Below are 25,328 nucleotides of genomic sequence, written 5' to 3' on the forward strand. Positions count from 1 at the left end.
AGAATAGCGCAGGAAATAATGCGACATATTTGTAAACATTGACAGGAGCGCAGAAGGTAAACAGAGAGTGTAAAAATGACTGGAGCGTGCGGAGAGCGGTTTGATTCTTCTGGTTTTGGTGCAGGTTGAAACGTATTATGCAATGACTGTAATTACTTGACTCGACTTTATTTCTAGAGCGCTTTAAAAACAACACAGTCGACCAAAGTGTTGCACACAAATTAAACAGGACACATACCAAACTGACAAACACAGTGACAGGTACGGGAAATACAATACAAGCACAGGGAAACTGTCAAAGTGAGTTTTAGGAGGGACTTAAACACAGACAGCGAGTCGGTCAACCTGATGTGCAGAGGGAGATGATTTCACGGCCTCGGAGCAGCCCGATCTCCACTCTGTTTTCTCATAATCTTTGTGACACGGAGAAGAGCCCGACCTGCTGACTTGAACAAGAGAGGTGTGAGGTACAAGCAGGTCAGACAGATACTGAGAGGCCAAACCAAAGAGGTATTTAAAAGCAAATAAAATGAATTTTAAGTGCTCGGAATACACTGAAGAGGCTGAATGACGTGGGATATGCAGAGGCGACGCTACCATTAGGCAAAACTAGGCGGCTGCCTAGGGCCCCCGGACCTGGAGGGGCCCCCAACCAATTGCCCTCAGCGCCACTAATGGTCGAGGCCTCAGAGCAATTCGATTTTCTCTCAATATAACATTAAATGACAGTAATTTACTTTTAAACAATAATCATAATAATAATCATATGTAATAAATGTAAACAAAAATGTAATTTTACTAGCAAAAAATAAAACTACATTCAGTTCTGGTTTTCTAGTAGACTACAAGATAAATTTCTAATTCAAATGAATGAATTCAAATAAATGCATGTCTCAAGAACAATGGGGAAATAAACACATAAAAAACAAAACAAAACCAAAAAAAAAATTGTGCATTATAATGAGGGCCCCAAACTCAAGTTTACATAGAGCCTCCAAATTTCTAACTCCAGCACTGGGGATATGTGGTCACAATTGAGGTCCGTCACCTATTCCAACATCCTTTCATTACAACACGTCTTTTTAGTGTTGCTATTCCGACACGTCATAGGCCAGTTTCATTGTTGACAAAAGCGCACGTTGCATGCTGGGAATTATTTTGGTCGGCGGCAAGAAACACATAATTCAACCTGACGGATGGAGCGAGAAAGCACGTCAAGGGTATTGATCCTGGTTATTTATCCACTCTAACGGCAGAGGACTGAAGACGATTTGACCAGAAATTGGTCATAAGCATCGACGGAGCCAAATCACCCTTTTCAACCCCGACAAAAGGTGGACCAAACCAAATTTCTGGTCAGAATCGCCAACTACCTGGACAAATATTCACTTCGGCGATATCCACAATGACTTGGTGGAAACTCCTGGGCCATTCACAGCAGAAAAGATGAAAACCTCCAAGAGTCTCGATGTGTTGTTGAACTTGTTGGAGTCCATGGTTTGTTAGGATCTTCTACGTTTGCTCTGCGAATGTTTGAAAGCCGTTTAATTCACCGTTAGCATTTCTTTTCACTCAGAATACAAAAAAGACATTTTCCTTCTTCCGTGCTTCTATTTGTGCATCTGATAATGCAGCAGGAATTTACCATTATCGGGGATAAATACGCGAGGTTACGCATTGTGTTTGACCACTATCCTGTTTCTTGCCTCCAACCAAAATATTTCCCAGCATGCAACGCGGGCTTTTAATAACAATGACGTCAGCTGAAACACGCCTATACATGGTGTTCTCTGCAGATATATATATATATATATATATATATATATATATATATATATATATATATATATATATATATATATATATATATATGCTCCTGGGACCCAAAGAAAAAAAGCGTATTGCAATATATATTTTTTGTGATTTTCTATGTATTTGGAGGTAAATGAACATCTTAGCATTTTGATTTTGTTCAGTTTATTTTTATTTATAATGTTGTAACATGTCCTCAGTAATGGACGCCGGGGACATTTTGGTGTTAAATCCAAACTAACAAAACAACTTTTTTTTTATGACAAACATCTCTGAGAAGCTTCTACAGTCATCTCAAAACATTTTTAGACTCCCTTTTTATTTCTTATTTCTTATTATTGTTATTATTTTTTTTTTATCATAGTGCAGCCACAAACTAACTCCTATTCAGTTTTTTTATTTTTTAAATCCTGGACATGATCCATCCATCCATCCATCCATTTTCTTCCACTTATCCGGGGCTGGGTCACGGGGGCAGCCATCTAAGCAGGGACGCCCAAACTTCCTTCACCCCGGACACTTCCTCCAGCTCCTCCAGGGGGACCCCGAGGCGTTCCCAGTCCAGCCGGGCATGTTAGTACCCTATTTAGGCAGAGGAACGTGCTCCCCCCATTAAGAGTCTATCTCAAAATACTTAAAAGTAACTGATGAACTAATAAATTTATTCATTAATAATAAATTGAGTAAACACACACACATTCACTCACACATACACCCATACACACATTCACACACATACAAAAGGTAGGGTATATGTCATTTTGCCTCTTATATTACAGGTGCCCATAACTCCTCAGATTTCTTCATTTTAAATCTCAGTCTTGCTTTACTTTGTCCATTTCCATCACATCTTTAACTCTTTCCCACCAGTTTTTATTTTTTAGTAGGAGGTTGTGGTTTCTCTTATGGCTCTTTTAACATTTATTTATAAGACTGAAGTCAATGTAAGAACTTGTTTTCTCAACAGACTAATCAGAGAGGAGGTTCAGAAGTTGAAGTCCACAACACAACATGATGTAAATGTTCTGGTCTATGTTATAATGTTTCCTGATCACAAACATGAACTGAGAGCTCACCTCCTCCTCTGTGGAGCAGACGGAGCAGAGCTGCACACTGCTGTGGATCTGCACTGTAAAAATACTCATTTTTAAAGATTTAATTTAGAAGATTCATTTGACTACTTTGGTGGTTTATACTTTTTTTCTTATTTCAAGCTAATAGAAAAAAAATACAGAAATTTGCATAATAATCTGTAAAAAAAAAAAAAAAATCAATAAAGGAATGTTCAAAAAATAAATAAATAAAATAAAATGTGAATAAAGAAGACAAGACTGAAGATATCTGAGTAATAAAACCACTAATTAATTATTATGGAACATTCTATCAAGTATACTAATATCACCTTTTTGAGGAGATGCAACACTGTAACATGCCTAAAAGCTTTTTATTACATTTTATTAATTCCAAAATTTGTTTATTATTTTCATTTGTCAATTAGTTTACTAATTTAGTTTTGTTAATCTGTATAATACATTTTTGCGTTAATATTATGTTTGCTAATTTGTTTAGTCTAATTTACCTCATTTACCTTAGCACCTTTTCTGTTTTGGTTTGAACTGTGGGGCACCTAGAGGATAAAAGAGGGTGCCACAGCAGGACCAGAGTGCACCTGGGTGGGTCTACGGTTTTTACCAGTCGACAGGAAAGGCAGTGAGTAGGTGTTGATCATCACCTGGAATAAATCTTGGAAAAGGATCTGGACATTGAGTTTGTTTTACTTTACCTTGGTGCCCAAAGGTGATTATTTGAGTTATTATGTTTAGTTCTAGTTCTAGTTAGTTTAGTTAGTTTCATTGACAAATAGTCACTACTATTGTCTATTGTTTCTCTTCGTGGAAACAGTCTGACCTCGCAGCATCAGGATTCGTTTGCTCGACAGTAGGCAGGTAAATTTTTTATTTAACCAATCACTGCTATTTGGTCGTGATGTATGAAATGCGCCAAATCTGTAGGAAGAAGGGCAATAACGTCTTTCCTCTTGATAAAATTCACCAAACATTCTCTTTGTTCTGGCTTTAAATCCTCAATCTCGGGAATCGTTGCCAACACAGAATGTCTGTCTTCGTCTACATCCATCTTGACGCTTTGTTTACTGTTGTGTTGTACCATAAAAGGGACCCAGACAGACACGATGAGTTTGACGTCATGGCTTCACAGCTCTTCACTGACTGGCCGGTGTGTGGTCTACAAGTTCCGGGGTTCTTGGAAACCATCCAGAGCAGACATGTCAAACTCAGGCCCAGGGGCCAAATTTGGCCCTCAATATAATTATATTTGGCCCACGAGATCATATCAAATATGTATAAGAGCTGCTCAACAGTTACAGACAGACTATAGAAACATTATTTAAAATGTTGTCATTATTTTATATTCTGCTTCTTCTGGAGTCAGTCTTTCAGCAAAACAATTATTAAACATTTATTTTAATAAGAAAAGGTTTAACGTTACATACAGAAGAGAAAACATGCAGATGTTGTTGAAATTTTCCTATAAATATTTAGTTTGGCCCACAACTTTGTTTTTACTTTTGGCCTCTGTGAATTTGAGTTTGACACCCCTGCACTAGTGTGTTCTGATTCCTGACCTAGTCGCTGGGGGGAAATGAAACTGAGCAGAGGCACTAGGTGGCGCTACAAGTGACTACAGCTTAGTAGAGTAAATTTTACTTAATAGGACATTTAAAATGAAGATTATTATCAGGGTTGCACTGATGCGATACTGGTCTTGGATATGGACTGAGATACTGAAAATTTGGGTGGATCGGATGTTGGCTGAAATATCAGTTCAGCTGTCGGTGCAGATGTGTGGTACGGGCAGATACTTGAAGTGAAAGTATCCTCACTAGTATCTTCTCTGAAAAATCTGGGTAGGTGCATCTCTAATAATTCTGTGAACTGGAATGGTATTTTTCCCTAAACATGTTTTTGCAGTGCGCGGTGAAACAGTGGCACACAGAAGGCTGGAGCTGAGGTGCAGGTTTGGTGATGTGGAGGGCGGGGTGGGTGGGGTGGCAGACACGGAGGGAGAGGGGGGGGGACTGCATCTGGCGTCCCTTGATCAGCGCTCTCCCTGCAGACGCGCCGCTGCCAAACCCGGGCACCCAAACAGCCCTGGCCCCCGCACCTCACCTCACCGCTCCGCCGCCGCCGCGCTTGTGCTGGCGCTGGCGCTGGCGGACACGGCCGTATAACGCGCGCTCCGAGGCACAAACACGCGCCGAGGAAAGGTAAACAGCGCCGGTGACACGCTCCCCCCTGATAGCAGCCCGGTGTCAACACACATCCAGCCCGGCGTAATGAAGTGAGCCCGCCGTGCGTACTGCCACCCGGGCCTCTCCTCCTCCTCCTCCTCCTCTTCCTCCCCGCGCTATTTGTAGGCTGCCTGTGCCTCTCTCTAACGGGCCGGGAGACGACAGGGGGAGGCAGGGAGGGAGGTGAGGGAGGGAGGACTTGTTTGTTTGTTTGTTTGTGTATGTGGGGGTGTATTCTGGGATGGGTGCTCTGGCCAGTGTATGAATATATAGATGTCTGGGCGAAAATAAGTGGTTTGTGGGGTGGGTTACAGCTGTGGAGTGTTTGCGAAGGATAACTTTTATATACTTCTAAATGGGCGACATAAAGGCTCGGTGTTACTCTTACCTCAAACAACTTTTAATCATGTTGTAATATTTTCTCATCCAAAACGTGTGTTGCGTTATTCCCTCATGTGCTGTTCCTTGGGATTTAGACGGTCTTCTTCAACAGGCTCCATTACGTCACAAACCAGGAAGACATTTGGAAACATGCAATGAGAACTTCCGGTGTAATTTCCGATAGTGGGCTCGCCGACCAACTGTGAAATGAAAATAAAGACTGCATATATATGTGCTGTTTGGAATCATTTTGAATTTGACCTCATCTCTTCTAATCACATTTACCCAGTGCGCTCGGAGTTGTTTGTCAGTTGGGAAATGTTGAAAACTGAGGTATGGTTGGAACTGTTGATGAGCCGAACATAACAGAACACTACAATGACTTGGTGATGAAGAAAACTGGGACATTTTCAAATTTTTCCCAGATTTTAACAGACTTACTACAGCGAACTAGCCAGGTTAGTGCCACCTAGTGCCTCAGTTTCATTTCTCTCCAGAGACTAGGTCAGAAATCGGAATACACTAGGAAGTTGTAGATCGCACACCAGCCAATCAGCTGTGAGCCGTGAAGCCATGACATCAAACCCGTCGCGTCTGTCTGGGTCCCCTTTGTGGAACAGCACAACAGTAAACAAAGCATCGAGATGGATGTAGACGATACAAACTTCGCATTTTTATTGCACCTTTAATTCGCAAGTTCTCCTCACAGAAATGACAATGATCATTGACAGACAAGTTCACTCTCTGCTTTGTTTGATGTTGTGCCGGCAACTATTGGACACCACTGAGTGTTCCGATGGATTACATATGTCAAGACCAAATAACAGTGTTAAATTAAAAAAGTACCCGCCTACCGTCGAGTGAACGAATCCTAATGCTGAGAAGTCCAACAGGTTCCAAGAAGTGAAACTGGTTCATGAATCAGGCTAACGGCAAACAGAGCCCACCGGAAGTTGTCATCACATGTTTCCAAGCGTCTTCCTGGTTTGTGACGTAAGAGTGAATAGAGCCTGTTGAACATTTTCTTGTGACTTTTTGAGAAGGCTGTGTTTGCAGCTGAAGGGCAAAGAGACGACAGCACTTCTGTGGTGGATAACCTGACCCACGGACTGGTCCCTTTCACACTGTAGCTGCCGTACATGAATTGCTCATTCATTGTTTGCGATGTTTAACAATTATTTTATAGCATAAAGCCCTATTAGCATGGGATAAGTGCAACCTTTGGTAATTTGTAAATGACCTCCTCCACCTCTGTGTTACTTTCAGCACATTTGCTTGGGATGAGCAAAGTCCATAAATGACTCTATTTTACTGACACTGACACAGAGATTGAAAGAGAAAAGAACCAACAACAACAAACACTGAGATGCAGATTCACACAGAACAAGTATTATCACCAGATGTCTGTGTTTGGCGAAATATAGTACAGACATGGCACATTAGCACGGGATCTCAGGCATCCTCCAGTTATTACAAATCACCAAAGGTCCACAAGTGCTAATCTTAAGAGTGCACTTAAGAGTGTTAGCCTTTTGAGCTCTACTCCATACAGAGGCTATAGCTATCCAACTTCAGTGTTAGCAGCCACTATTTTTAAGCCATACTCACATGGACTGATCCTGCAGTGGAGCTCCAGTCCTTGGGCCCTTTGCTATGATTTTGTGAACCAGAAGGGAAATTGCAGTCCTTTCAACAAGGACAACAGTGTCATTGGTGCAGTAGTACCACTGTAGGGAGCATTATAGCTGCTGTTAATGTTGTAGCCCAAATAACAAGGACTGAACTGGAAGTGTCATTGATCCAGTCGAGCAAATTCAAAACATATAAGCTTCATCGAGATAATGTTTATTGCTTACCTCACCTTTGATCCTTCACAAATTTGAACTGCAGCAGCAGAACCGTCAGCATCTTCAGCTTCTCGATCTTATCTTGTTTGGGTTTGTTTGGGAACATCTCCACCAGGACAGAGGCACTGGTATAGATGTTGTCTTCTGTCCTGTAGATGATTTCACATCAACCTGCCCAGGGACTGAAGATGGAAATGAACCATGTTGGCTATAATCTTTATATATTTACAGTTCAAATGTTCATTAATACGTGCTGTCCCTTTATTATTGTTTTATTATTATTGTGGAGGACCGGGCCAAAATGCTTAACTCAGTTCTGCATAATATTAATTGTATTTCTTTATAAAAAGCAGTAAATATCATTGTTTTGATGAGGTGGTCAGACTGATAAGAGTTTCTGTTATGACTAAGCAATGAAAAAGTGAGGCTACTGAACAAAAAATGCCATTTATAAAAACATCTCTAAAGTAAAAGCAATGCAGCTTTAGTCCATGCGTGAGGTCAAGTTATAAAATATGTTTATTTTGTAATTCCAAATGAGCTTGAACAGGCCGTTCAGACTCAACCAAAGGACCGTATGTGACCCGGGAGCTGAACAATGCCCAGATCTGGTTTAAGGAGATGGTTGGGAGAGGCAGGATTTACTCAAGTAAGAGTAATGTCTGTACGTAACTTCTGATTTATAATTTGAAGTTAATGTTATTTGAAGGACTAAACATTAAACGATGCACAACTATTTTCAAAGGACAGGAAACTAAATCAGATGTGAAGCATTCCTATTGTCACATGAAGCTTTAGTCACTTTAGATTTACTCACAATGGGAAGAGGAACCAAAATGTTTATTTAAGTATGAGTATTATTACACTGTACAATGAATTACACAAGTACGATTAAAAGTACGATGTCTGGAAACTACTTGAGTAAAAGTAACTGAGCACTACCCAGCTCTGAAGGTAGTGTCAGGCAGATGCACACTCCGTCTGTGAGCATGTGTGTGTCTGGTGCTTCAGTGACAGTGAGAGGAGGCGAGCAGACAGGGACTCCAAAAATAGGCTAAAAGCACCAACACAAATAGAACAGTGTGAGTTTTAATAGGCTCCCCTTAAACAGTGTGGGAATGGCCCTGGGACCCATGCATTATTCACGACGCTTATACGTGAAAGAGAAAGTGTTTAGCGATTAGCATTTCAAGTACACTACTCAACAAAACAACCTTATGGACCTACACGTCATCTACATGTGTGTCTATGGTAAATTCACGGAGACAAGCTTTTCTCCAGTGGACTTCAGTACTTTTCTATAGGTTCCTTTGACAGTGATTTTTTATTTTCTACATAAAGTAATCTGATTGAAGCATTTTAGAACAACTTGAATTATTTTACATGGCATCTGTAGCATTAAAGAGCGGGAATTTTACTTCTATGAGGTATTAACACATCATATTTAGAGCAGCATGTTACTTTTTATTGTTTTGAACATTCTAAACTTGCAGAAAACAGTGTACGAACAAAGTTTCAACCTTTGTTTTGGACCGTCCAAGTATCCCTTCCTTTTGCTCCCCCTTCAGATTTCCTTCAGATTTCTTTTTGTAAGCAAATGTAGATACATATTTCTTCCAACTTACGATCTTTAAAAAAACAAGCCAAAAAAGATGGACAATTTGTTTATGTTATAATTTGGTGTTTTTGAACTAATTTTTTTTTTACATAATATCATGGGATTTCAAAGGACACAAGTAAGGGAGTTGGATTGTGTGAAATGAGCTGTTTGTTGTTGTTGTTGTTTGTTTTTCCATACAAGAGGCGAGCTAATGGTGCATTTGATTATCCATCCGTTTTCCACTCAGATCTCGGATATGATGTGATGTCCACACTTCAAGCATTTTTTTAAAATGTTGTCCAACTTGAAGAAAAATGTGGACACCAACCGGCAAACTGTTGTTGTTTTTATTTATCTTCTGTTAGTGTCGTTATCTTCTGTTAGGGACGTTTAAAACAAGTCTGTGCTCAATATTGTCCTTCGCCGCAACACCGACCGCCTCACAACCGACCGCCGGCAAAAACTAGTTCAAACTGGTCTTCTCTCACAAGAGTTTGAAGTGGTGAATGGGAGGAGCCAAATTAACACTAAGTCTGCGTTCAGACTGCAGCCTGAAGTGACCCAAATCTGATTTTTTTGGCCTCTATGTGACCTGTATCTGATCTTTTAATGACAGTCTGAACCACACAGATCTGATTTTTTCAAATGCGACTCAAGACACTTGGATATGTGCTCCTGAAACCGACACATACCTGATCTTTTGACATGCGACTTCAGTGTGAACGGTCAGGTCACATTCATCCACCTACACGTTATCAACAAGCCACAAACGTCACTATTCTGCGCTGAAGTAGGAAGCAAAAATTGTTAATGAACTCGGTGTCACTGAAGTGAAGCACATCACCACTCACCACTCTTGGCTCCGTCTCCACATCCACACGTTCCTTTCAATGGACGTCGCTGCCGCTGTCCCACAAAACACCACGGACCAAAAACTTTCGTCCTTCTCCTTCTCAATCTCCTCCTTAAAACAAGTAAAGTTTGTTCATGTTCTGGCTCTGGTACGAGAGGAACTTTAAAATCTCCAGGTGCTCAATGCTGTGTCCATGTTTGGACAACTTCTGTAAACACAGAGCACGCTCGCTGCGGTTGACGTCGTCGTGTCTCCAGTGCACATGCGGGACACTTTTGGGCCGTTTAATGTTCACACTGGAGTCACATAAAAGTCGCATTTAATTGGAAATGTGAACGACCTCGCAAAAACATCGTATTTCTCCAAAAAATCGGATTTGAGCATTAAGCCCTGCAGTCTGAACGTAGCCTAAGAGAAGTTGAATTAACACTAAGAGAAGTTTGAATTAACCTCAACCACATCAACTCTGGCAAATCACCCCAACTCGAACCCACATTTAACTTTCAAATTGTTAAAATAACACTTTTGGTGTTAAAAACAACTCTGAAATATTTACCCTAAAATTTTAACCCTCCAGTTTTTTGCTGTGTAGTAAGAGCAAGGCCTTTCCTGTTGTGTTCACCTGGCGCCCCCTGGACACTGTGACGCTGCAGGACACAGAGGACGGACACTTTTGACTCTTCCTCTCCTCAAACAGCCTCGACACAGACCTGCTGACCCTCCCTGACCAGACCAGTCCTTCCTGAGACACAAAGAGGACTAAGAAGCGCACAGTCAATGTTTCTGCATCCAAACTTGAATCTTCCATCAGATCAGTAACCCTCTCCAGGCAGGTGTTGCAGATTTGCAACAGATCCATATTTTATGAGCTTTTTTTTTACTCAGGAGCCTTTTCTCCCATCCATGCATGGGCGCAGTGTTGTAACAGATTACAGAAGTAATCAGAGTACAAAATGAGTAACTGTATTCAGTTACAGTTACTGTTTTAAGGAGTGGTAATTGGATTACAGTTACTTTGTTGAAATAAATGGATTACATGGTGGTATTTTCCTGTTTTCACATGTCGGGCTATATCCCTTTTTTTTTTTTTTTGGTAATTCCACTCATTGCCGGACACTAAACCAGGTCCAAACCAGATCCAAACCAGGTCTAAACCAGGTCCAAACAAGGTCCAAACCAGGTCTAAACCAGGACTAAACCAGGTCTAAAACCAGATCTAAACCAGGACTAAACCAGGTCTAAAACCAGGTCTAAACCAGGTCCAAACCAGGTCCAAACTAGGACTAAACCAGGTCTTAAACCAGGACTAAACCAGGACTAAAACCAAGTCTAAACCATGATTTAACAGGACTAAATCATGCTGCGTGGACGTGTCTCGTCTTCTATTAATAACATTTTTAATTTGGTTAAGTAAAGTCTGGGCTTTTTATTTTCTTTTATCAGACAAAACATCTTATGTTACAATATCCTCGTCTTTGCTTCTCTACAGCAAATCAAGTAATCCAAAGTATTCAGATTACGTTACTCAATTTAAGTAATTTAATGGATTACATTACAAACTACATTTTGAGGTATGTAATCTGTAATCTGTAGGGGAATATGTTTTAAAAGTAACCTTCCCAACACTGCGTGGGCGATGCAGACTGTGCAAGCATGGCTACACGCAAACCTGCCAGAAGTGCAAAGTACTTTTGTTGTTTATAAAGGATAAAAAAGTCAGGTTTGTATATTACTACCCCATATTATAATTGTCCCCAAATATCAGATTTTTGCCTGATACTAAAAATGTATTTGAGCCTGAGAGGGATAAACTCTCTTTGCCTCATAACCCGTCCGCTGAGACAGTAGGTGCCCAACCCTCATTGTTGGGAAGGTGATTTTTAAAACATATTCCCCTACAGATTACAGATTACATACACCAAAATGTAGTTTGTAACGGAATCCATTAAATTACTTAAAGTGAGTAATGTAATCTGAATACTTTGGATTACTTGATTTGCTGTAGAGAAGCAAAGACGAGGATATTGTAACATAAGATGTTTTGTCTGATAAAAGAAAATAAAAAGCCCAGACTTTACTGAACCAAATTAAAAATGTTATTAATAGAAGACGAGACACGTCCACGCAGCATGATTTAGTCCTGTTAAATCATGGTTTAGACCTGGTTTAGACCTGGTTTAGACCTGGTTTTAGACCTGGTTTAGATCCTGGTTTTTAGTCCTGGTTTTAGTCCTGGTTTAGACCTGGTTTAGACCTGGTTTAGACCTAGTTTAGACATGGTTTTATACCTGGTTTAGACCTGGTTTAGACCTAGTTTAGACCTAGTTTAGACCTGGTTTATACCTGGTTTAGACCTGGTTTACCTAGACCTGGTTTAGACCTTTTAGACCTGGTTTAGACCTGGTTTTTAGACCTGGTTTAGACCTGGTTTAGACCTGGTTTATACCAACCTGGTTTTAGACCTGGTTTAGGTACCTGGTTTAGTTTAGACCTGGTTTAGACCTGGTTTAGACCTGGTTTAGACCTGGTTTTAGACCTGGTTTAGTGTCTGGCAATGAGTGGAATTATGAAAAAAAAAAAAAAAAAAAAAAAGGGATATAACCCAAAATGTAAAAACTGGAAAATACTGCCATGTAATCCACTTATTTCAACAAAGTAACTGTAATCCAATGACCACTCACTGAAACAGTAACTGTAACTGTAACCGAATACAGTTACTCATAATTTGTACTCTGATTACATAACTCCAGTACATGTAATCTGTTACTCCCCAACACTGCCAAACCCTCCACCAAAAAAGTTATGCAGCTTCAAGCGACAAAAAAAAAAAAAAAACCCTCCAAACTGACCTCGCTCTTCTCACAAACCCTCGGTCAACTCCAAAAGCGAAACAAACACCGCACACTTTTTTCCTGTACATCCCGTCTCCGTTGGCAACGAGGGAACGACGATGAAAAACTCCCATTCAGCGACGCACTCCGATCTCCACACACACACACACACACACACACACACACACACACACACACACACACACACACACACACACACACACACACACACACGCACACACGCACACACACACACACACACACACACACACATACACACATACACACACATACACACACACACTGGTTTCCATGGTTAATGAGGACCAACTTTCTAGCCATCATTTGCGGGGACCACCCTTTCTAGAGGTTCTACAGGTTTGAAAAAAATTGAGGTTACTTAACATGGTACACACACACACACACACACACACACACACTCACACCCAAACCTCCCTCTTTTATTTCAGTCATTTGATCACTTTATCACTCGCTCTCCTCTCCCCGCGACGCTCTTCATTTTAAGCCTGGAAAGTTTACGCCCCTCGGTCTCTGTTTCTACCTCGGCTAAAACTGGATCGGCAAAGAGTGGCAGCTTATTGTTTTGATATGAGGCGGATTCCCATGCGTCCCGGTCAATAATGACTCCATCTACGGGTGCCGGGGGTTGCTATTTGCTCGGTTTTGGGGCGTGTTGTCTCTGCCCGAGGACGGAGCGCGAGCCGGGGACCGCGGGGGGCTGAGGCGTGTTTGAGCAAAGTTTATGTGAAATTTTGCCGCCGCTCGCGCCGGGGGAGCCGCTGTTATATGAAAGTGTAATAAAAAAGGAGTCATTTTGGCAGAGCGACCCCCGGGTGAGAGAGAGGGGAGGAGGGGGAGGAGAGGGGAGGGGAGGGAGGGGTTTTGCGGGGAGAAGGAAAGAGGGGAGGAGGACAGAAGGAGGGAGAAGGAGAGAGGAGACAAGGAGGAGGATGAGGTGGAAAGGAGAGGAGGAGAGAAGGTGGAGGACTGAAGGAGGAAGGAGAGATGGAGGGGGAGAGTGTGGAGGAAAGAGGAAACAAGGATGAGAAAAAGGAGAGGAATAAGGAGGAAAGGAGGAGGAGAGAAATAGTGAGAGGGAGAAGGAGACAAGGAGGAGGAAAAGGAGCGGTATGAGGTGGAAAGAAGTAGGGAAAGAAGGTGGAGGATTGAAGGAGGAAGGAGAGATGTAAGGGGAGAGGAAAAAAGAGAGGGGAGACGAGAACGAAGAAGAGAGGGATAGGGTGAAGGAAAGGAGGTGAAAAGCAGGTAGAGAGGATGGAGGATAGGAGAAAGTAGAGATGTAGGGGAGAGGGAGAAGGAGAGAGGAGACAAGGAGGAGGAAAAGGAGCAGGGTAAGGTGGAAAGGAGAAGGAGAGATGTAAGGAGAGAGGGTGGAGGAGAGGAGACAAGAAGAAAGAAGAGAGGGATAGGGTGAAAGGGACGAGATGAGAAGTAGGTAGAGAGAGAGAGAGGAAACAGAGGAAGAAGAGAGGGATAGGGTAAAGGAAAGGAGACAAGAAGGAGGATAAGGCGGAAAGGAGGAGGAGAGAGGGTGGAGGATAGGAGAAAGGAGAGATGTAGGGGGAGAGGGTGAAAGAGGAAGAAAACAAGGATGAGGAGAAGGAGTGGGATAAGGTGGAAAGGAGGAGGAGAGAAGATGGAGGATAGAAGGAGAGATATAGGGGAAGAGGAAGAAGGAGAGAGGAGACAAGGAAGAGGAAAAGGAGTGGGGTGGAGGTAAGGAGGAAGGAAGAAAAGGTGGAGGATAGAAGGAGGAAGGAGAGATGAGGGGGATGAGGGAGAGGAGAGGTGAAGAGAGAGGACAGGGTGAAGAGGAGAGGAGACATAGAGAGTGTGGAGTAGGAGAAAGGAGAGTAGGGAGAGGGAAGAGAGAGGAGACAAGAAGGAGGAAAAGGAGCAGGGTAAGGTGGAAAGGAGAGGAGGAAGGAGAGATGTAAGGAGAGAAGACAAGGAGACAAAAAGAAAGAAGAGAGGGATAGGGTGAAAGGGACGAGATGAGAAGTAGGCAGAGAGGGAGAGAGGAAACAAAGAGGAAGAAGAGGGTGAAGGAGAGGAAGCGAGAAGTATGTAGAGAGGGTGAAGGAGAAAGGAGAGATGTAGGGGGAGAAAGAGGAGACAAGGAGGAAGGATAGAGTGGAGGGAGGGAGGAGGCGGTGAGAAAAGGAGACGGGAAGAAAGAAGACAAGGAGGAGGGATGGAAAAGGGAGAGGGAGAAGGAAAAAGGAGAGGAGGTAAGAGGAAGGAGGGGAGGAGGAGAGAAGCAGGGGTGAGAGAAAGAGGAGGAGAAGGAAGAGGAGGAAGAGAGGAAAGGGGACAGGGAGAAGGATGGGAGGAGAAGATAAAGAGGAAGGAGAGATGAGAGGATGGAGGAGAAAAGGAGGCAAGAGATGTAGGGGGAGAGGGAGAAAGAGGAGCTGAGGAAGGGAGAAGAGAAGAGTCATTTTGGCAGAGCGAGCGGGGAGAGAGGGGAGGGAGAGAGGGAGGGTGTTTGCGGGGAGGGGGGTGAAGGGGGAGAAGGAGAGGGGGAGGAAAGAAAAGAAGGGAGGAAAGGGGGGAAGGAAAGAGGGGAGAAGGACAGAAGGAGGGAGAAGGAGAGAGGAGACAAGGAGGAGGAAAAGGAGCGGAATGAGGTGGAAAGGAGGAGAGAAGGTGGAGGATAGAAGGAGGAAGGAGAGATGGAGGGGGAGAGTGTGGAGGAGAGAGGAGACAAGGATGATAAAAAGGAGAGGGATAAGGAGGAAAGGAGGTGGAGGATAGAAGGAGGAGGGAGAGATGTAGGGGGAAAGGGTAGAGGAGAGAGGAGACAAGAAGAAAGAAGAGAGGGAAGGAAAGGAGGTGAGAAGTAGGTAGAGAGTGTGGAGGATAGCAGAAAGGAGAGATGTAGATGATGAGAGGGGGAGAAAAGGAGGAGGAGAAAGGGAAAGGCGAGAGAGAGAAGGAAAAAGGAGAGGAGGCAGGAGGAGATAAAGAGGAAAGAGAGAGGGCGGAGTGAAAGTGAGAGGAAAGATGTAAGGAGAGAGGAAGGAGGAGAGAGGGAGAGATGTAAGGGGAGAGGGAGAAGGAGAGAGGAGACAAGGAGGAGGAAAAGTAAAGGGATAAGGTGGAAAGGAGGAGGAGAGAAGGTGGAGGATAGAAGGAGGAAGGAGAGATGTAGAGGGAGAGGGTGGAGGAGAGAGGAGACAAGGAGGAATAAGAGAGGGATAGGGTGAAGGAAAGGAGGCGAGAAGCAGGTAGAGAGGATGGAGGATAGGAGAAAGGAGAGATGTAAGGGGAGAAAGAAGAGGAGAAGGAGAGATGGAAGGGGGAGAGGGAGAAGTTAAAGAGGAAGGAAAGATGAGACGGTGTAGGAGGAAAGAAGTAGGTAGAAGGTGGAGGAGAGAGGAGGAGGAAAAGAAGAGGGATAAGGTGGAAAGGAGTAGAAGATAAGGTGAAGGATAGAAGGAGAGATGTAGGGGGAAAGGGTGGAGGAGAGAAGGAGAGGAGAAGGAGAGGGATGAGGTGGAAAGGAGGAGGAAAGACGTAGGGAAAGAAGGTTGAGGATAAAAGGAGAGAAGAGACAAGAAGGAGGAAAGGAGGAGGAGAGAAGGTGGAGGATCGAAGGAGGAAGGAGAGATGTAGGGGGAGAGGAGACGAGGAGGAAGAGAGATAGGGTGAAGGAAAGGAGGCGAAAAGTAGGTAGAGAGGGTGGAGGATAGGAGAAAGGAAAGATGTAGGGGGAGAGGGTGGAGGAGGACAGAAGTAGGGAGAGGGGGAAGAGGAGACAAGGAAGAGGGGGAGAGGATGGAGGAGAGAGGAGCCAAGGAGGAAGAGAGAGAGGAGGGGTGAGAAAAGGAGATAGGAAGAAAGGAGAGGAAGTGGATAGATGGAAAGGGGAGAAGGAAAAAGGAGAGGAGGTAGGAGGAGATAAAGAGGAAAGAGAGAGGGCGGAGTGGAGGAGGAGAGAAGTAAGGAGAGAGGAAGGAGGAGAGAAGGAGAGATTTAGAGGGAGAGGAGACAAGGAGGAAGAAGAGAGGAGGTGAGAAGTAGGTAGAAAGGGTGGAGGATAGGAGAAAGGAGAGATGTAGGAAATAGAGAGGACACAAGGAGGAAGGAGGGAGATGGGGAGGTGAGAAAAGGAGAAGAGGAGCAAGAAGAGGAGGTGGATGGATGGAAAGGCTAGAGGGAGAAAGAAAGGAGGGGAGGAGGAGAGAAGTAAGGTGAGAGGAAGGAGAAGAGAAGGAGAAATTGTGAGAATAGTGAGAAGAAAAAAAGGAGAGGAGGTAGGAGAAGACAAAGAGGAAGGAGAGATGAGAGGGTGGAGGAGAAAAGGAGGAAAGAGATGTAGGGAGAGAGGAGGAGGAGAGGAGACAAGGAAGAGAAAGAGGAGCTGAGGAAGGAGGGGAGAAGAGAAGGATGAAGTGAAGGATGAGAGGAGGAGGATGGTAAATGTAGAGACAAACAAACTAAACTCAGATTAAAGTCTGACTTGAGCACCGAGTTTCAGACAGAGCAGTGCCTCCAGCTGCAAAGTATCAAAATAAAATGTAAAAATGTACATCCGAGCATTATTCGTTCCTTTGTTTTTCAATATAAAAACAAAAATGATTCAAACCTGATAAACTTCACTTATGACGAGGAGGATGTGGTTTATGGGCTCCTGGGGTTACGTCAAAATATGTTCTGTGTTCTTTTGTAATCTGTGTATCATTTGTTTTTCAAAATAAAACTAAAAATAAGAAAACAAAAAAACAATTTTCTTCATTATTTGTCTCCCAAACAAAATGAAAAAACAGATAATGATTTGTTTTTTCAGTTTTTCCCATTTATGTGACTTAAATGGTGATGCAGGACTTTTGCGCCGCATACAGACTGAACCAGGACTGATCCAGGTCCGGGACCAGACCGGGACTGAAACCAGGACTGAGACCGGGAACAGGAGCCCGACTGAGACAGGGACCAGACTGGGACTGAAAACGGTTTAGTCCTGGTTTAGTCCGTATGCAGCGCAAAAGTCCAGAATCTGTGTATCATTCGTTCATTAGTTTTTCAATATAAAACCAAAAATAAGAAAACGAAAAAACAACTGTTTTCTTCATTATTTGTCTCCAAAACCAAAATGAAAAAAATGGATAATGATTCATTTTTTTTCAGTTTTCGATTTTGTGTTTAAATGAAAAATGGAAAAGATGAATAACGACCATTTCCCGTTTACGTGACTTAAACTGTGATGCGGAACCTTTGCACTGCACACAGACTGAACCAGGACTGATCCAGGTCTGGGACCAGAGCGGGACCAGACCGGGACTGAGACCGGGACCAGAGCGGGACCAGACCGGGACCAGACCGAGATTGAGATCAGAGCCGGACCAGACTGGGACTGAGAGCGGGACTAGAGCGGGACCAGAGCGGGACCAGAGTGGACTCTGAGCTTTGACTCTGGGCCTCTGTGGGGTCCGAACCTCAGCTTCGAGCTCCGGCCCTGCCGTGGTTCCTCCGGCTGGACCTCTGGTCCCGATCTGGTCCCCTGGCCTGGTCCTGGTCTACCAGTCTCATCTGGGGCTCTGGTCCTCTGGATCTCCGGTCAGTCTGACTGGTCCCGGCCTGGTCCGGTCTGGTCCCGATCTGGTCCCGGTGCCTGGTCCTGGTCTAGTCTCGGTCTCATCCCGCTCTGGTCTCAGTCTCGGTCTGGTCCCCTCAGTTCGATCGTCTCTGGTCAGTGGTTCTCTGGTCCCGTCTGGTCCCAGTCCGGTGGGTCCCTCCGGTCCCGCCTGGTCCCGGTCTCAGTCCCGGTCTGGTCCGGTCTGGTCCCGGTCCAGCTCTGGTCCCGCTCTGGTCCCGGCCGGTCTGGTCCCGGTCTGGTCCCGATCTGGTCCCGGTGTGGTCCTGGCCTGGTCCTGGTCTAGTCTCGGTCTCAGTCCCGCTCTGGTCTCAGTCTCGGTCTGGTCCCGGTCTCTCTGGTCTCGGTCTGTCCCAGTCTGGTCCGGTCTGGTCCCGTCTCTGGTCTGGTCCCAGTCCCGGTCTGGTCCCGCTCTGGTCCCGGTCTGGTCTGGTCTCGTCTGGTCCCTCTGTCCCAGTCTCGGTCTGGTCCCGGTCTGGTCCCGCTCTGGTCCCAGTGGTCGGTCTGGTCTCGATCTCAGTCCTGCTCTGGTCCCAGTTTGGTCCCGGTCTGGTCCCAGTCTGGTCTCGATCTCAGTCCTGCTCTGGTCCCAGTTTGGTTCCGGCCTGGTCCTGGTCTGGTTCCGGTCTGGTCCCGAACCTGGATCAGTCCTGGTTCAGTCCGTGTGCAGTGCAAAGTCTGTCATCACAGTCACTGAAGTCACGTAAACGGGAAACGGCCGTTATCCATCTTTTCCATTGTTCATTTAAACACAAAATCGAAAACTGCAAAAAACAAATCATTATCTGTTTTTTCAGTTCGGTTTTGGAGACAAATAATGAAGAAAACAGTTGTTTTTTTTGTTTTCTTATTTTTGGTTTTATATTGAATAACTAATGACACACAGATTACAAAAGAACATAGAACATATAGTCACGTGACCCCAGGAGCCCATAAACCACATCGTCCTCGTCATAAGTGAAGTTGATCATGTTTGAATAATAACAGCAGCAGTGTAATAAAGCTCACATGCAATAAGTATGTATAAATATAAATGTGTGTGTGTTGTATTTATTGAATGACAGCGTCTGTGAAGAGCCGTCGCGTCTGACACATTATGAGAACCAGTCAGTCCATAAATAGATATAAAGAGTAACCTTTGAGAAAATCAAAGATGGCTGACCTTTGTGAAGAGGAGAGTGACGCTGAGCGAGCGGACACACACGGATCCCCGAGCTCATGTCGTCTTTTATGATTTCTGTCCAGTTAAAGGTGCTTTATGTAACTTTTCAGATGGAGGGGGAGGGATTGTCCAGACATGGAGCGTTCTAAAGGAGCCATTATACAACAAAGTATACTTTATACAACAAAGTATTCTCCTTTTTTATATAGAAGGACTCTGACAATTAAATGGTGCTTTGACACTGACCAGTGTGTTCAGTTTGTTCAGTTTGTTCAGTTTGTCACATCTCTGAAGCTAAACAAGTTTTTTAAGTGAGGTTTTGAAGAGCACATTTTCAGGAGTTTGTGATCACTGTGAGTGTTCATGGTCTTGTTCAGGAGTTTGACTTTACACACAAAAGGTGAGAGAGACTAAGTGAAAAAACAGTTCGCTTGTGACTGTAATTATATTTGTAAGTATGGATCTGTAATAAAAAATGAATAAGACATTCCCCGTCCGTCTCGACCTGTGGCAGCTCCAGGTTCTGCAGCTCCCAGGAGCTTGGGCTCAGAAACAATCCTCCCACAAAAGTACAAAGCAGTTTGTGGAAATTCAAACTGTCCGTGTTCAGCTGACAGGACATCAACAACTTTCACAAAGGTCAGACTTTGAAGTGATTCATTTCTATTTTCTATTTTTAAATGTTTAAATCCTCATAGCTCAGTGTTCCCTAAAGTTTTTTTTGTTCTGGAGACAATGAACAGTTAGTATTACTCAAGTTTTAAACAAAGAAAAACTTTGAAGCAGCAATAAAAGGATCGATAAGTCGCCTATTTGGACATTAAATGTAGAACATTTCTTTTTCTTTTCAGCATTCAATTAAACCAGCAATACCTGAACAAAATAGTCTGTAGACGTGTACATTACAGATGTACATGCAGATCGTGACAAGGCGACCGAAAAAAAATCTCCTGCGACCCACCTGAGGGTCACAACCCAACCATGTCAAAGCGCCTAAAAGTGATCTTTGTAAGACCGACCCTGTGTTTGATTATCTTCCGACTTCCACTTGACGTCCGAGTTTAAAGCATATTATTCTGTTTGGCATGTCGGACTACGTGGATTATGATTATAACTGTTCAATCAATCAATCAATCAAACTTTATTTATAAAGCACTTTTCATACAAAAATGTAACACAAAGTGCTTTACAGTGATTAAAAACAATTCCACATTTCCTTCCTTCCACCCACCAACCCAACCCCATAGTTACCCAACTCCACACAACCAAACAACCCAGACACACACATACATGCGCGCACACACACACACACACACACACACACACACTCACATACTAACGTGCTAAAATACATAAAATCTACCTAGAGTAAAATGTGAGGCTGAATACAGGCGAACCAGTTGAGACTATTCCCTCATGTTATGAAAATGCTCCCACTTTATTTAATTAAATTTTTAAAATTTGCACTTCATTTCATGTTATAATTTCTCTTTTGTTACATAGGGACGCTAACGCCCGTGAAATCAAGTATTTGTTCAATACTGGCCTCACCATAACACCGACTACCAAACCCACAGGCAGTGATACGGACACAGTAAAGTACTGCAGTGATACAAGTGACTCATTTAAATCACCAAAGTGTCTAAACACAATGAAAACACTTCATATTTACACGTCACAGTGGGCACAGCCATCTTGGATTTTGACTCAGAATCCTTGCTCGGTCGACTTTTTCCGCCACCGAGGTCCGAGTCTCACCGTCCCAGGAAAAGGGTCTCAGGGTTAGTCTCGCTGTGCTCTACGCCCGCACTACCTCCGCTCTAGCAGCTCAGGTTCTGATTGGTCCAAACTCTCCCCGCCGTGCACATACAGACATCACACGGGTGGAAAAAGCTCACCCATAGTGAGAAAATAAATGCGGAAGTGAACATTTTTTGGGGGAGCCCATGCACCAGTGAGCACAGACCACTGAAAACCCATACAACATCTTGGGTTCTTCTTGAGAATTTATTGTACTTCTGTGTGTGAAAGTTGTTTAACAGCACACATCAGTTGTAGTTCCAGCTAAATCAGTTCTTTCTGGTCAGATTGTCTTAAAATAACAGACAGAGCAGAGCCTATACACTGAAAAAACAGTCCGAGAGGAGTTGCTCAAATTGCAAAAACAAATTTGACAACAATAACATGACTTTTTTACGTTTCTCTGTCCAGCATGTTTAAATCTTACAAACATCGCTTGATTGTGGCCGATGTGAGACCTGCATGTTTTAATCAGGTTGAGGAAACATGACTTTATTATAATTTCTGGTGAGGCTCCTCCCTCTGGAATTCTCCTCCCCAAAACCTTTTGGAGGGAAAATTCAAATGTAACAGGACACAGGACAGTTCCAGGAGCAGAGACACACAGTGTGGAGCAGGAGGATTATCAGAGCTGATCTGGAGGTGAGACTTTTCAAAGATTTTATTATGTGCTTCTCTGGACTAGAATGTCGTCATTGTTAAAACATGTTTGTGGTGTTTTATTTGAAATTAGAATTAATGTAAGGACAGCTTGAAACAAATTGTTTTTAACTGTCCATCTACAAGAGTGTGACACTTGTACTAAGATGTGAATGTGTTTGTTCCAGAGTCGTCTACAAACAGCGACGTCCAGAGCTCTGCTGGAGCTGAGGGGAAGTTCATGAATGTTACAGTTGATGTTTCAGAAAAAAGGAAGATGTTTGAGAACCAACAAAACACAGAGCACAGATGAACAAAGTAAGTAAACCAACTAAAATTATTTTAAAATTTTTCAAAATGAACTTCCTATTGAACTTATCGTACTTGTACAAGGTGATGTGGCACTAGGAGACTTTATACCAGATGCCCTCCCTGTTACTGCGTTTAGAGGAAGAAAAGCAGCACATGGTGAGTTTAGTTTGTGCAGATACACTTCTAATGTTCTTGTGATTCTGTTCTGGTCCATTATTGTAGTAATAATTGCTATAAGTGTATTTAAACATGTAGAACAGAGTAGATCATCAGAATGTGATCATCATGTGTTATTCTGTGTCCACAGAGACCAGAGCTTCTTCACTGGAATAAATCTTCACACTGTCCAGCTCCAAACTGTGTGTCTCTGTCCCTGTGTGTCTCTGTGTGTTTGATTCTGTTTAAGACAATACAGAACTGTGGAAAACTAAAGACTGTTTTTGTATTCTTTTACAGAATTAGATCAATTAAATTACATTATACATACTTATACATTTCATGATAAGGTAACATACGATAAATATGCATATTCAGCATGATTTGTTCAAATTTCATCAACATGAAAAAGTGATGTTCATGTTCCGAGAAAAATATGTGTAGAGGGGTTCGAAAAAAGTTTCAAAGCCTAAACATAATTTTATTGCGTGCAACCGCTGTCCATAACTTTTTTACGCAAATCCAGCAACCTTTTTTTTTCAGTGTACAGTTAGCACCACACCCCAGAGAAGTGTTGATCTCTAAATTCTGCATGTTGAAACACTATTTGGAAACCCTTATATCATGTATCAGTCATAAGTCCGTCACGCTTAATCACGCATAGAAGAAAGACTCCACTAAGACGGTAAAAGCTACACACAAACGAGCACAGAAAATGTCATCTGCGGTCGATAAAACCATAATCCCCTTTGATTACTGTGCCTTATCCCGTAATTGAAGTTGTGTTGCCACTAAATGATCAATATTTATCTCCCCGAGTAATAAAAGGTATGAGCCAACACCTGCCGTCCCTGCCTGTCTAAACAAAGCGTCAGGGTCAGGCGTACGGCAGGAGAAATCACAGTCTGATCCTGCAAGATTCATCTGACAACAGTTCTCCAGTCTGCTGCTTCCCGTGGCACGTTTATCAAGAGTTTTCCACAAAATCAATGCTCGGCGCCGTGGCGGAGATCAGAGCGTACGCCGGCGAGGCATCAGGCGTAATAGCCAAGAAACAAGAGACGTGTCATTCAGCGAAGAGAGGGAAACGGAAGGAAGATAAAAGCGGCGGAGGTGTTTGTAGAAGGGTGGGGTGAAAAAACTCCAGAATCAAATACGCGCTCAAATGTGATGTGCTTTCAGATAGTGTATTCAAATGAAATGTACTCGAGAATCAGAAGTACTGCTCTTAAATCAAATGTACTCTCATATCAAAATGTACTCTCAAATCAAAATGTACTCTCAAATCAAATGTACTCTCAAATCAAAATGTACTCTCAAATCAAAATGTACTCTCAAATCAAAATGTACTCTCAAATCAAAATGTACTCTCAAATTAAAGTAGTCTCCAATCAGATTCACTCTCAAATCAAAATGTGCGCTCAAATGTAGTGAACTTTCAAATTAAATATTCTCAAATCGAATGTACTTTCAAATTAAATGTACACTTAAATGAAATGCAATTTCAAATCAAATACTCGAAAATGTATTCTTGAATAAAATACTACTACTACTACTACCAAATCCATGTAACGTACTCTCAAATCTAACATACTCTCAAATCTAGTGTACTCTTAAATCTAAAGTACTCTCAAGCCTTGTGTACTCTTATATCTAGTGTACTCTTAAATCTAAAGTACTCTCAAGCCTTGTGTACTCTTATATCTAGTGTACTCTTAAATCTAGTGTACTCTCAAATCTAATGTACTCTTAAATCTAACATACTGTTAATTCTAGTGTACTCTTAAATCTGAAGTACTCTCAAGTCTAGTATACTCTCAAATCTAAAATCTTCTCAAGTCTAATGTACTCTAAATCTAGTGTACTCTTAAATCTAGTGTAAATCTAGTGTACTCTCAAATCTAGTGTATTTGTGATGTTAGTTACCTTATTTTTTATTCAGTAAACATCAGCAATTCCAGGTCTGAAATTCTGCAAATGATTCTTGTGAAAGTGTTTGATGTTTTTGATGAAGAAACAACACAGGTCAGAACACAGAGTTTAAATCTAGTGTACTCTTAAATCTAGTGTACTCTTAAATCTAGTGTACTCTCAAATCAAATGTACTCTCAAATCTAGTGTACTCTCAAATCTGTACTCTCAATCTAGTGTACTCTTAAATCTGTACTCTCAAATGGTGTACTCTCAAATCTAGTGTACTCTTAAATCTAGTGTACTCTAAAGTGTACTCTCAAGTCTAGTGTACTCTCAAATCTAGTGTACTCTCAAATCTATGTACTCTTAAATCTCGTGTACTCTCAAATCTAGTGTACTCTCAAGTGTAGTAGACTCTTAAATCTAGTGTACTCTTAAGTCTAGTGTACTATTAAATCTAGTGTACTCTCAAATCCAATGTACTCTTAAAATCTAACCTACTCTCAAGTCTAACGTGTTTCTCAAATCTAGTGTACTCTCAAGTCTAGTGTACTCTTAAATCTAATGTACTCTCAAATCTAAATGTACTCTCAAATGTAGTGTACTTCAAATGTACTCTCAAAGTCTAAATACTCTTATCTAGTGTACTCTCAAATCTAGTGTACTCTTAAATCTATGTACTCTCAAATCAAATGTACTCTCAAATTAAAGTAGTCTCCAATCAGATTCACTCTCAAATCAAAAAATGTGCGCTCAAATGTAAGTGCAAACTCTCAAATGAAATATTCTCAAATCGAATGTACTTTCAAATCAAATGTACAGAAATCAAATCAAATCAAATCTCGAAAATGTACTCTTCTCTAATAAAACTACTACTACTACTACTCTTCAAATCTCTCAAATGTACTCTCAAATGTACTCTCAAATCTCTCAAACTCTCAAACTCTAGTGTACTCTCAAATCTAGTGTACTCTCTCTCAAATCTAGTGTACTCTCAAATCTAGTGTACTCTCAAGTCTAGTGTACTCTTAAATCTAGTGTACTATTAAATCTAGTGTACTCTCAAATCCAAT

This window comes from Boleophthalmus pectinirostris, unplaced genomic scaffold (genome assembly GCF_026225935.1).
Source record: "Boleophthalmus pectinirostris isolate CB_2022bp ecotype Guang Dong unplaced genomic scaffold, ASM2622593v1 HiC_scaffold_18, whole genome shotgun sequence".
NCBI classification, from domain to species: domain Eukaryota; kingdom Metazoa; phylum Chordata; class Actinopteri; order Gobiiformes; family Gobiidae; genus Boleophthalmus; species Boleophthalmus pectinirostris.